This window comes from Oncorhynchus mykiss, chromosome 1 (genome assembly GCF_057628025.1).
Source record: "Oncorhynchus mykiss isolate SJ-2025 chromosome 1, ASM5762802v1, whole genome shotgun sequence".
Lineage (NCBI taxonomy): Eukaryota > Metazoa > Chordata > Actinopteri > Salmoniformes > Salmonidae > Oncorhynchus > Oncorhynchus mykiss.
In genome coordinates, this window is record NC_143022.1 from 70,019,567 (window position 1) to 70,033,821 (window position 14,255).

Genomic DNA, 14,255 nt, shown 5'->3' on the forward strand with positions numbered 1-14,255 from the left:
TTCTAGACAACTCTGCACTTTGTGGCAACAGCTTGGGGAAGGCCCTTTCCTGTTTCAGCATGACAATGTCCCCATGCACAAAGCGAGATACATATAGAAATGTTTTGTTGAGATCGGTGTGGAAGAACTTAATTGGCCTGCACAGAGCCCTGACCTCAACCCCGTCGAACACCTTTGGGATGAATTGGAACGCAGACAGAGTCAGGATAGTCGCCCAACATCAGTGCACAACCTCACTAATGCGCGTGGCTGAATGGAAGCAAGTCCCTGTAGCAAACGGGGGACCAACTCCATATTAATGCCCATGTTTTTTTATGAGTTGCTCGACGAGCAGGTGCCCACATACTTTTAATCATGTACTGTGCCATCCTTTAAATCATGGATAAAGAATCATACCAAGTTACACTCCATAATTGTTGTAGCCACACAGCGTGAATCTGATTGTACCATTCCACAGATTCCGGCAGGGGTTCAAGGTATGGTTATCTAACTGGCTCAATGCAGGTTGGCCACAAAGGCCAGGTGATTCATCCCCTCTTGGACAACCTAATGCGTAGGCCCAGTACATTTCATTCTTTTCTGAAAGATTGAAAAATCAGTCATTTTGAAAATGTCTGAAATCCAATCTCTTCAAAACGATCCTGTTTTAAAGGAATACCGCTGTTAAGCCAACATGATGTGTCCGGCAGAGGTCTGGCTGCCTACGAATCCTGAAACTCTCTTTGGTCTGGCGCCGCCGCCGCTTCCATTCCTCATTATTTTTAACGAGAATGTGGAACACACCTGTAGAGCCCAGTAAGCTGATCAACAGCACCTCACCTTGGGATTAACATTTATCACATATAACTTCTGAATCAGAGACAGCTAAATTATTCACAATCCTTCCATTAAAGGTCAATGGAGAGTCTGAGACGGAACCCGAAGGCGGACGTCACTACTGACTAAATGTACTTTTTCCCCCCTCCCCAACTAGATCCAGGCTTTACCAGAGTGCCATTTCCATCCCAATATAGTGCTCCATCTCTAGTTCTCCACAAATGGACAGTCTAAAAAGGGGTTATAATAGCTCAGCTTGGATATCAAAAATAGCGCCCCTTGTGTGCACTTCTGGTAATACCCTATACCCCGGTATGGTACAGAAACGATACGACGGTATGAAAATATGGATACCGCCCAATCAGACTGCACTGCAGCCTCACAAACAGGTGACACTCGGTCACACAGGGCAATTCCCACAAGCAGTGCTTAAGCGCATGAATGGTAATTCAGCTCTCAAGTTTGTGACAGCTAATAAAAGAGAGCAGTTCTAATTAAAATCAGTAACACCCTCTGTTCATCTCTCCTCTGCACCCCTGTCTCATTTGGGCAAAGACAGAACATTCTAATTGGTCATGGGCAGCACAGGCAAACAGACAAAGCTGTTAAAACACGTACACAAACATCCTGGCACGTCAGTTGGTTACGTTCTACTATTCTGATTTAGTTGTCATCCAAAAGGGGGGGGGGGGGGGGGGGGGGGCTCATTGACCTTCGAATTAAATTCCCTTTGACTGACAGTGAACTATGTCCTGTGTCAGTAAAATGCTAACCACATAACCTAGGTTGAGAGAGGATAAGACTGTAGGAAGGAAAAAAAAGAAACTGAGACGCCAGCCTGGTGTGCAATCCATCACCCGCCCGAAACCAAGTGCCCCGTCATTGAAATAAATAATATGAAGCACAAATGTCAGTCAATAATTTAGAAAAACCTCCATCCTTGTCATTACCTGAGTACTAACACAGTGACATGATATAAGAGGATGGAGAATTTAAATATACATGATAAAAAAAAATGTTTTAAAAAAGAGGCATTTGAGTGTAGCCTCGTACCATGGCTGTCACTCCATCTCATTCACTATGCCAGCCAAATAACACCTCAGAGCTTGACGGGCACACACACAGTGGCATACATTTCACTAACTTAGTCTGCCTGTCACCAGATATAACAACATTAGAAATGTCAGGGAGAATCTGCCATTGGTCTTTTAACTTGTATACATTTACATAGACACACACATGCTATTTATTCACCACTGACCCAGGACTAATGAAAATACTGTTCACAATCACTTATAGCAGACAGTGTATTGTAACTAAGCTTTATTTATCAAAAGGAATCAGCAAAGTGAATTAATTTCCACCCCGTGGATAGAATCCCTGAGCAGAATAGGATGGAGTAAACGCAGTATCAACATCACCACTCTATCCAGTACACGCTAAACAAAGCAGAGTATCACCATCACCACTCTATCCAGTACACGCTAAACAAAGCACAGTATCACCATCACCACTCTAGCCAGTACACGCTAAACAAAGCACAGTATCACCATCACCACTCTATCCAGTACACGCTAAACAAAGCAGAGTATCACCATCACCACTCTATCCAGTACACGCTAAACAAAGCACAGTATCACCATCACCACTCTATCCAGTACACGCTAAACAAAACAGAGTATCACCATCACCACTCTATCCAGTACACGCTAAACAAAACAGAGTATCACCATCACCACTCTATCCAGTACACGCTAAACAAAACAGAGTATCACCATCACCACTCTATCCAGTACACGCTAAACAAAACAGAGTATCACCATCACCACTCTATCCAGTACACGCTAAACAAAGCACAGTATCACCATCACCACTCTATCCAGTACACGCTAAACAAAACAGAGTATCACCATCACCACTCTATCCAGTACACGCTAAACAAAACAGAGTATCACCATCACCACTCTATCCAGTACACGCTAAACAAAACAGAGTATCACCATCACCACTCTATCCAGTACACGCTAAACAAAACAGAGTATCACCATCACCACTCTATCCAGTACACGCTAAACAAAGCACAGTATCACCATCACCACTCTATCCAGTACACGCTAAACAAAGCACAGTATCACCATCACCACTCTATCCAGTACACGCTAAACAAAGCACAGTATCACCATCACCACTCTATCCAGTACACGCTAAACAAAGCACAGTATCACCATCACCACTCTATCCAGTACACGCTAAACAAAACAGAGTATCACCATCACCACTCTATCCAGTACACGCTAAACAAAGCACAGTATCACCATCACCACTCTATCCAGTACACGCTAAACAAAACAGAGTATCACCATCACCACTCTATCCAGTACACGCTAAACAAAACAGAGTATCACCATCACCACTCTATCCAGTACACGCTAAACAAAACAGAGTATCACCATCACCACTCTATCCAGTACACACTAAACAAAGCACAGTATCACCATCACCACTCTATCCAGTACACGCTAAACAAAGCACAGTATCACCATCACCACTCTATCCAGTACACGCTAAACAAAGCACAGTATCACCATCACCACTCTATCCAGTACACGCTAAACAAAGCACAGTATCACCATCACCACTATCCAGTACACGCTAAACAAAGCAGAGTATCACCATCACCACTCTATCCAGTACACGCTAAACAAAGCACAGTATCAACATCACCACTCTATCCAGTACACGCTAAACAAAACAGAGTATCACCATCACCACTCTATCCAGTACACGCTAAACAAAGCACAGTATCACCATCACCACTCTATCCAGTACACGCTAAACAAAGCACAGTATCACCATCACCACTCTATCCAGTACACGCTAAACAAAGCACAGTATCACCATCACCACTCTATCCAGTACACGCTAAACAAAGCACAGTATCACCATCACCACTCTATCCAGTACACGCTAAACAAAGCAGAGTATCACCATCACCACTCTATCCAGTACACGCTAAACAAAGCACAGTATCAACATCACCACTCTATCCAGTACACGCTAAACAACACAGTATTAACATCACCACTCTATCCAGTACACGCTAAACAAAGCACAGTATCACCATCACCACTCTATCCAGTACACGCTAAACAAAGCACAGTATCACCATCACCACTCTATCCAGTACACGCTAAACAAAGAAGAGTATCACCATCACCACTCTATCCAGTACACGCTAAACAAAACAGAGTATCACCATCACCACTCTATCCAGTACACGCTAAACAAAGCACAGTATCACCATCACCACTCTATCCAGTACACGCTAAACAAAGAAGAGTATCACCATCACCACTCTATCCAGTACACGCTAAACAAAACAGAGTATCACCATCACCACTCTATCCAGTACACGCTAAACAAAGCACAGTATCACCATCACCACTCTATCCAGTACACGCTAAACAAAGCACAGTATCAACATCACCACTCTATCCAGTACACGCTAAACAGTATCAACATCACCACTCTATCCAGTACACACTAAACAACACAGTATCAACATCACCACTCTATCCAGTACACGCTAAACACAGTATCACCATCACCACTCTATCCAGTACACGCTAAACAAAGCACAGTATCACCATCACCACTCTATCCAGTACACGCTAAACACAGTATCAACATCACCACACTATCCAGTACACGCTAAACACAGTATCAACATCACCACACTATCCAGTACACGCTAAACAACACAGTATCAACATCACCACTCTATCCAGTACACGCTAAACAACACAGTATCAACATCACCACTCTATCCAGTACACGCTAAACACAGTATCAACATCACCACACTATCCAGTACACGCTAAACAACACAGTATCAACATCACCACACTATCCAGTACACGCTAAACAACACAGTATCAACATCACCACTCTATCCAGTACACGCTAAACAACACAGTATCAACATCACCACTCTATCCAGTACACGCTAAACAAAGGACAGTATCATATGAGTTGGAACTAAACGCTTAGGTATCCTTTTCATATCTTTTAACACCTGATTTACTTAACAAAAGGCACATCTCAATAGGTGGACCAGGTAAGTCATGACATGGCACAAGTAAGGGGGTGGGCCTTTCCTCTTTTGTTCAAGCAAGCGGGGAGGCCAATGACATCATAGATTCCCATCAGGCCAACTCTTTGAATGCCCTACTCCTTGTAGTTTGCAGTTGTGTCAACAAACAAAAAAACTTCTTTACTCAAATAGTTTTTTACCCTTTAGTGTGTGTGTGTGTCCTTTACTGTATTGATACCTGGGACGTCGCTTTTCAACAGTAAAAGTTTCAAATTGGCTGGAGGATGTCTTTAAAACAATAAACAAAGGCTATCAGAGCCTGGTGAATGTGGTGGTCTGTGAAGATGAAAAAAGACAAACAAAAAGCTCATTATGGCATGGAAGAGTACACATTTATAGGGATATTACAGCAGCAGCAACCAGCCCAGAGGAACCCTGCTGCTGGAATGCAGTGGGGGAGAAAAGGAGGAGAAGACGAGGCGGCTGTATTACCTCTCAGAAAGGCAGTGGAGGGAAGCCGATCCACCTGCTTAGCTGAGCAATGTTACCCAAAGCCCTCGGAGGACAGATTGTGGCTCTCATCCAGGTGTGACCTCGTGTTTCTCTTTCATTACCCAACACTGAATGAGCAAACACGTACGCACATGAACACACACACATTGCCTACCTGCACTGGCTCATGCCAATTATCTGGAAATAGTGTGGTGGCATACACACAAGTACACCCAGTACCTTTTTAAACTACACACCACACACTAAAAACAGCACACCCACACACCGCCTTCAACCCAATTAGGCTAGGCCTACAGTATGTTGAGTTCTGTCGCCATTTCTCTCCCACCGTCTCATCTTCTCCTTAAATCATTAGTGGGAACAGGAGAAATGTCAGTGTCTGCTCTGAGCAAGGAGGGTATTTCTCCTCAAGACGTTCAACAGATGTTACAACAGCTTGTGATGGAGTCTAAAAGAGACACTCATACTTTGGAAACGAGACATTTGGATTCAGATGAAAAGCGGCTAAAAAAGATCAAGTTAGAGAACAAAGAAGAAGGAGAGACACGATAAGAGAAACCGATGAGCTGAAAGACTGGTTGAAAAGTTTTTGTTTTTTAAAGGATAGAATCAAAAGGAGGAGAAACATAAGTCAGTCTAACATTTAGGCTATGGCTCAGTGCATGAGGAGAGAGCCAGATGAGTCACCCAATTTCCTTAGAGGAAGAAATCAACGGCAGACCACACCCCTGCCATATTCAAATAGGCCTACCAACCAGGGCCAACAAAAAAACTACACATACTAAATGGGACAAGTGAGAACATGATGGGGAATGGGAGCAGGTAGCCTAGCGGTTAAGAGCGTTGGGCCAGTAACCGAAAGCTCGCTGGTTCGAATTAGGGCTGGGCGATATATCGAGATAATGTTTTAGCGCAAATGTTCCAAATGCCTGTATCGTTTTTATGAGCGTTTGTCTTTTTGGTCTCATGTGCACCGCCCAACTCGCAAAGACACCAAGCCCCTTACCCCTCACATCAACGAAAAATCTTCTTCCTCTCTGACAAGCCGTTCCAACTCACTTTTTGCATTTGAAGTTTGGTCCAACATCGGTCATATGGACACCGAAACATTATTTGACCGTAATAGAAGAGAACCTTTGTAACAATACCCTTTTTATATCTCAACTCCCAAAACTTAGAGCAGAGCAGATCTAACTAAGACGGGAGTATCAATTAACATTTTTGTGGAAAATTAATGCTCAGTTTGTCACATGCGGCTTTGCGCCAGCAGTATTTCAGCCATACTTACGTGCTAGCCGTCTAGTCAGCGTTTTAGAAATGTGCAATGATCTATAAAAATAATTGGCAAGTCGTTCTCATTCTGAGAAATAAGCATCTTATCCAGGTAGGCCACTTGATTTCAACATCTAAACAAAGTGAACAGACTGTTGTTCAAACAGTTGGAGACAGACATGAGGGTGTGTTCATAACAGTTCAACTGTTCTACCTTGTTAGCAAGCAAATAGATCCATGTTGTCTAGACTTTAAATACACTGAGCAAAAACATAAAAATGCAACATGTAAAATGTTGGTCCCATGTTTCATGAGCTGAAATAAAAGACTCCAGAAATGTTCCTTATGCACAAAAAGGTTAATTCTCAGATTTTGTGAACACATTTGTTTACATCCCGCCTCCCGGGTGGCGTTGTACTGCAGCGCCAGCTGTGCCACCAGAGACTCTGGGTTCGCGCCCAGGCTCTGTCGTAACTGGCCGCGACCGGAAGGTCCGTGGGGTGACGCACAATTGGCCTAGCGTCGTCTGGGTTAGGGAGGGTTTGGCCGGTAGGGATATCCTTGTCTCATCGCGCACCAGCGACTCCTGTGGCGGGCCGGGCGCAGTGCGCGCTAGCCAAGGCTGCCAGGTGCTTCCTCCGACACATTGGTGCGGCTGGCTTCCGGGTTGGATGCACGCTGTGTTAAGAAGCAGTGCGGCTTGGTTGGGTTGTCTATCGGAGGACGCATGACTTTCAACCTTCGTCTCTCCCGAGCCCGCACGGGACTTGTAGAGATGAGACAAGATAGTAGCTACTAACAATTGGATACCACGAAATTGGGGAGAAAAAGGGGGTCAAATAAAAAAATTAAAAAGAAGCTGATTTAAAAGCATGATCATTACACAGGTGTACCTTGTGCTGGGGACAATAAAAGGCCACTCAGTTTTGCCACACTACACAATTCCACAGATGTCTGAAGTTGAGGGATCATGCAATTGGCATGCTGAATGTTAATTTCTCTACCATAAGCCACCTCCGTCATTTCATAGAATTTGGCAGTACGTCCAACCAGCCTCACAACCGCAGACCACATGTATGGCGGTTTGCTGATGAAAACGTTGTGAACAGAGTACCCCATGGTGGCAGTGGTATGGGCAGGCATTAGCTACGGACAACGAACACAATTGTATTTTATTGATGACAATTTCAATGCACAGATACCGTGACGAGGTCCTGAGGACCATTGTCGTGCCATTTATCCGCCGCCATCACGTGTACAACAGCGTATTCCAGTTCCCGCCAATTCCCAGCAGCTTTGCACAGCCATTGAAGAGGAGTGGGACAACATTCCACAATCAACAGCCTATATGAGGAGATGTGTCGCACTGCATGAGACAAATGGAGGTCTACTCACTGGTTCTGATCCATGCCCCTCTGTGTGACCAACAGATGCATATCTGTATTCCCAGTCAAGTGAAATCCTTAGATGAGTTTAATGAATTGATTTAAATATTAATATTTCCTTATATAAACCGTAACTGAATAAAATCTTTGAAATCGTTGCATGTTGCGTTCATATTTTTGTTCAGTGTATCGAGATTAGCTGGCTACTCACTATGTGTAACTTTTATTTAACTAGGCAAATCAGTTAAGAACAAATTCTTATTTACAATGACGGCCTACCCCGGGCCAAACCCGGACGACGCAGGGCCAATTGTGCGCCGCCCTATGGGACTTGTGATACTGCCAGGATTTGAACCAGGTACTGTAGTGGCGCCTCTTGCACTGAGATGCAGTGCCTTTGACCGCTGTGCCACTTGGGAGCAGTATAATTTTACAAGTCCTGAATTTATTCGATTTGTCCTAACTGTTTCAAATGCAGTCTATTAACCTTTTAATAATGCAAAGGCAATTTGTTCATATATTTTTCAAAATTATAGATAACGTGATATGATTTTTAGGCCATATCGCCAAGCCCTAGTTCGAATCCAAGCACCGACTAGGTAAAAAATCTGTCCATGTGCCCTTGAGCAAGGCACTTAACCCTAATTGCTCCTGTAAGTCGCTCTGGATAAGAGTGTCTGCTAGATTACTAAAATGTTACTGTAAAATGGGGGAATACTCTGACGAAATGATTAGGCGTAGACTGCCTTTTGGGCATGTGGTAAAATGGAATAGAACAGATTGAGGGAAAAAGATTGTAGGGGGATGAATACTGGGGGCGGAGACCAGAATAGGCATTGTTTACTTTGACACACTGTAGAGTACAAAATACACACTAAAATACAACATTGTCAGACAGCTTGCTGTGCCTGCCAAACCCCTGCTGGTGCAAACCCACATGTTTGTTTGTTTAGGTACATAGGCCTATAAAACAGCTCTTTCATAAGGTTATTAATATTATCATCAGGGAATGGAATGTGCATGCAAATGTTTTTCCTCTGTCAATCCTTTTTATCCACCTCTGAATCAAAATAAAAAACACCCTGTACCATTCAACACCGATTCAAATGGGTTTTCATACGTTTTGACAAGACCTGGGATTCATCTGTGCCTCTGGTGCATCTTAGGAGGAGACGAACCAAGGAAGTTAGTGGATGAACTCAAAACGGCAGAGGCTCTGCTCTTCCGAAATAAACGTCAAACATTATTCCACAATCCAAGACACACTTCCAACCTCTGTCCTGGAATCAGTCAGGAGACGGGACTAATTCACAGCCACTGCAGGGGACAAAAGACTGGAAGAGCAGACAAGAGACAGCTACTGGCAGTCTCCCTCCCTCTAGCTGAAACTATCCCATGGTGCCATTGGAGCGCGGCTCTGTTGAGACATGCCAGTCCAGACTCCCCATACAAAGTCGCCCGTGCAGTACAAGACCCCAGCTCCTTTTATTAGTAGTCCAATATCATAGGCAAACCCCCAGGAGGCATAACGGCTTTACCGCCACTTCATATAGGAAGTAGGGGTCTGAAAGCCACTTGGAGGCCACCAAGAAAATTGGACAGAGACAATTCTAATCTAGAGAAAAGCACTAAAGGCTGTTGCTTTTATTGCTTTGCAGTTGATTTTCCTTTTTATTTTTCTAACCCGGAGTTAAACCCAATGCTTTGCCTGTCACAAGGCACCGTTTCAACAAGACAAGTCACACACGCGTACGTAACTAGGCAATAAAAAGCAAGGGAGTAAACACTGAACAGTATAACATTCTGGTTAAATCATAAAGGGTAATAGCTGCCAACTGGCCTAAAAAGGCTGATAAAAATAGCATCCTCTAATTTCGGTATTCTTTCTCATTACGAAGCAGGCTCAAAAAAAAAAAACACATGCGGAGTCTCCCATTAAAAGTTCATGTTGGCCAGCTCTCCCTCTATACATAATAAAATGACAGTTTGCACACACAAAGTGCTCCCACACTCTAGGGAGCTGGAAATCATTAAAACCACGTGTGTAGCAGGGAAAACAAAAGGTGGACCTGGCCAATCATATTCATAAAATATTGAGCTATAAATGATTCAGCCATTTAGTGGTAGCAGCTGTGAGGATGTGTGTCCTGCTTGTCTGAATAATACTAGCGGAGAACACAGTGCCTGGCAGGATTCAAGACTGCACTGTCCCTAGGGAGTGTCAATTCTCATTCACTCTCTGTAAGGCCAACAACTGCTGCAGGTGACTGAATGAAACAGAAGAGGAAGTATATTCACTATGGAAACAGGGACATTCTCTGAAGTGTGTGTGTGTGTGTACACACACACACACACACACACACACACACACACACGTCAGTGTACCATTGCATACACTAGTGAGAGAAAACAGTAATCACTTTAAGTTTCTTTTAGAAGGACTGACCTCTGCTTTAATGCAATGGATCCAGAGGTCAGTACAATGCTGATGTGGCTGTTCCAGCCCTAGTGAGTCACTGGGCATGCAGCGGTGCTGAGAAATGTGCAATCAGCGCAAATCACTGGAATCACTCGAGCCTGGCGCAACCTTGGGAGCGCTCCTGAAATCTTCAAATATCAGAAGACAAAAAAACAGTGACATTAGAAATGCAGATATGCTGCGTGCTTTGGCCATTGTTCAGTAACACTTCTTTCCAAACCAAGCAACGGTCTTTTAGATCGTTCTGCCAAAGCACGACTGGTTATATGGGTTTTGCTTCATCATTTATTTTACAAGTCGCTTATAGGTAGTAAGAGCCAGGCTCAGACCAGGATGACATTTTTCATCAGTATCCAACTCATTCACAGGACACATTCCACACTTACCACAAAGGGATGTGTAATGAGTGTATACAGTGTATGACTGAATAAATGGCAGAAATAGACTCAAACTTCAGAGGAGAGCTTGAAATAGGGAATGTTTTAAGAAGAAATACTGTGACCACTTGTTTGCCTGGATGTCAGAGGTTAGAACACCATCAGCCCGTGATGCCAAAAACACGGCACAATAGTAGAGCCCTGTTCACCATATCTGGAACAGTGTGTCCAAAGGTTTGCTGGGAAATCACAGGCAAGGACAGCCAATGGCGCTGACGCAAGAACGACAGCGTGGGAGGAGGTGGTGAAAATGAGTGAAAAGAGGAAGAGACAGGGCGAGAGTGAGAGCGCCTGGGAAAGGAGTCAAGAATGTCCTGGCATGAGCTCGGAGGACTGTCATGACGAGTGTGACTGCAGATGATTCTCAGCTATAAAGGACAACGCCAGAGCCACTAGAAAATAAGCATCTGTCCACATTACACGAGAACCCCTAATCAGATCCACCAGAAAATAAGCGTCTGACCAAATTACACGAGAATCCTTAATGCAAAAAGTTAGTCAAAAACAAGAATGCCATTAAAATTAAGGCGTTAGACAGTATTTCTTCTTCCTGAATAAAGATAGCAACTTTCCTTTCCACTACAGCCCATGATAAGGGGTGAATGATAAGCAGTGGAGGATATAGGCAAAGAAGTAGGTCTAGTGGCAGCCAAAATGAGAGGCCTGTCGTGCAGGCCAGAGAGGCCTATAGCCTAATGAGCCAGGCCAGTCAGAAACTCTGTAATGAGGCTACGCTCCTCATCCCGGTGTTGCCGCCACTACTCCAGTAGCAGCTGGCCACACAGGCAGTCACACCTGGAAAATCCCAGGGTGCAGGGTGTTAAGCCCCAGCCAGCAGAGCTGGTAGCAGTGGGAGGCAGGCACAGAGAGATAGCCTGTTTGGTGTCTACACACAAGGTTCGGTTTGCTCAGCTAGGCGAAATGAACGTCCCTTAAAAGACCTTACCTTGAAAAACGAGAAAAAAAAGCAGCAAGAGTACCGTTTTGCCCCCCTTGAGAAGCTGTAGCCAGTATACCCTTAGATTCATTCTGACTAAGACAACAAGAAATCTGTAATTAATTGACGTAATTCACATGAAAACGAGTCACCACTCGTTGAACGACAAACAATTGAAGAATCCCTACTGTTGACCAATCACTGTCGAAGGGTTTTGCCTCAAAAAAATAATAAATGTGCATGCACGAACAGCCAAAAAAATCCTTGGTGAAGACCAATATGAACAAAATATATGCTAACTGTTCCGAACTCTTCGGATAGGACGACTAGCTAGCTAAGGCCTGCAAGACTTCGTACGGTTTCCCAGCCTCTGACTGAGACACAGCCAGCCAGGTCTAACAAAGGAAAGTAAGCAACAGGAATAAGTGAGGAAAGGAAGGTTTGATGGAGTGGGTATGGAGGGAGGGGAGAGGCGTTTTGAATGGTTGTATGCCATTGTAAAAATACCGCAGCAGGCTGTCACGGGCAACAATTCATTTTAAATACTCACAAAATGTGCAAAACACCTAGATAAATCATTCAATTTGAAAACAAACTGGATATACCGGGAACCATAAGATTAAGAGAGAAAGTGGGTGTTTGTGTTGGAGGACACAAAGGGGACTGTGCGACTTCTCCCAAGGTTACTTTTCAAACTGTTTAATGTCGTCTTGAGGGATGGGTGTGTAGCCGAGATCAGTTATTCTTACCAGTAAATATATCCTTTGGCAATGGAGGAGAAATCGACTAAAAATACTATGGCCTCAATCAAAAGCTCAGTGGTAGCCAAAGATCAACTGAATTGTTTGGTGTGACCTACCAAGCATGCATCTGACATGTCAAGATGATTGGTTTCAATAATGCCTCAAATGTACCCTAATCAATTCACTGTCACTCAGTGCCATTCATCCCCATTTCAAAAACATTTGAACAATTAACACTCTGAATGTACTTATGTTGAATGATACTAATTAGGTTAGATTACTTTTTAAGAGAGATGGAGTGTGCACGTAACAGTCCACCGCCTCTTCTCTGAAGCAATGAACTTTCACTTAGACATCTGAACAGGTTATAATGAGGAAACAAGTAACTTCATTAACTTCCACTAATCGCTGAGAAGCATTTAAGATGTGAACGAGGTAGGGAGGGAGCTAACAGATAAAATAAAGAGCATGGAGAAAACTAAATGGCTGGTTAAGTAAGCGATGGCCAAACATCTAGCGTATAGACTGTCTAAAATAAGCTTTGGAGGAATCCAAAATGTACTCCAACTTGTCACAATTCAAAACCCACTTCAAAATATTTTTGGGGCAAATAAAATCTTTCAAAAATCTAAATCCTCACCATTTGTTCTACTCAATCATTTAAAGAGACGATTTGTCTTGAACTGCCAGCAAACAAACACTATAGTGCAGGTTGTTTATATCCACCTCTGTCTGAGACCAAATGGAAAGTATGTGGCGGGTCACAGATAATTGGAAACGGCCAACTAAACAAACAGAAAGAGAGTCCTGACAGGATGGCAATGGGAGCATGTGGCTGAAGGGTAAATTTGCATAAGAACCGCATGGTGCTACTTTCTGAAGTGCATTCCACCAAAACGGGGGCACTGAAGGACAGCTCGCACCACACGGCTACGGGTTTCAGAGATCAGCCTCCCTTTCACCAGCCCCCTGGCTCTTCCCCCTCCACACACACACACAAACAGATCAACCATTGTCTGCTGAGCTCCCTGGTAAATGGTATGGACTATCGTGTGTTCACGTCACTTCCAAGCACTAGCAGCAGCTTTCTGGATACTCAGCAGCAGGGATAATGAACAGTCACGCAGTAGCCGGGCTGGCTCGGATTCAGCTCAAATCCACTGCTCCAGACATTCCGGTTCCGCTGTGTCCAGAGGATGATTCATATATCTCAGCTACAAATCAGTCAAGTTTTATTACCAGTTCCAACCCATGATGGTGAGTGTCAGGTTTATTGCAAAGCCAGCCCCCACAGACGTGGGTTTTTTTGCAACAAATTTTCTTCAATAATAAAAAAAGAAAAGTTGAGGTGGCATCATGGTGAAGAGCACAGGCTCCCGGCACAGCTCTCCTTACTAACATACAAGTGCAACACAGATTTAATTTCCACATATTGGTGAACCATTTTATTTTACAAGCTCCAACATCTCTATTCAATCTCACTCTCTGATCCATCAGCAGCCAATACTCAAAAGTGTAATCTTGCCACAAATCCTAACGTCTCTTTTCTAATTGACAAAACCCAAAGAGAGCTCTATATT

At 43.8% G+C, this 14,255-nt stretch overlaps 1 protein-coding gene across 7 annotated transcripts in view; it reads right to left on the reverse strand.

The window, feature by feature from the left end:
- Positions 1 to 14,255, reverse strand: part of tjap1 (tight junction associated protein 1 (peripheral)) — a 78,534-nt gene that overhangs the window by 56,812 nt on the left and 7,467 nt on the right. The window contains exon 2 of one of the 7 annotated variants that reach the window (XM_036983173.2): positions 10,526 to 10,686. The exons of the other annotated variants lie outside the window; for them this stretch is intronic. The gene's annotated coding sequence lies outside the window, so the exon portion shown is untranslated. The remainder of the gene's footprint in view (positions 1 to 10,525; positions 10,687 to 14,255) is intronic. 7 annotated transcript variants of the gene reach the window in all.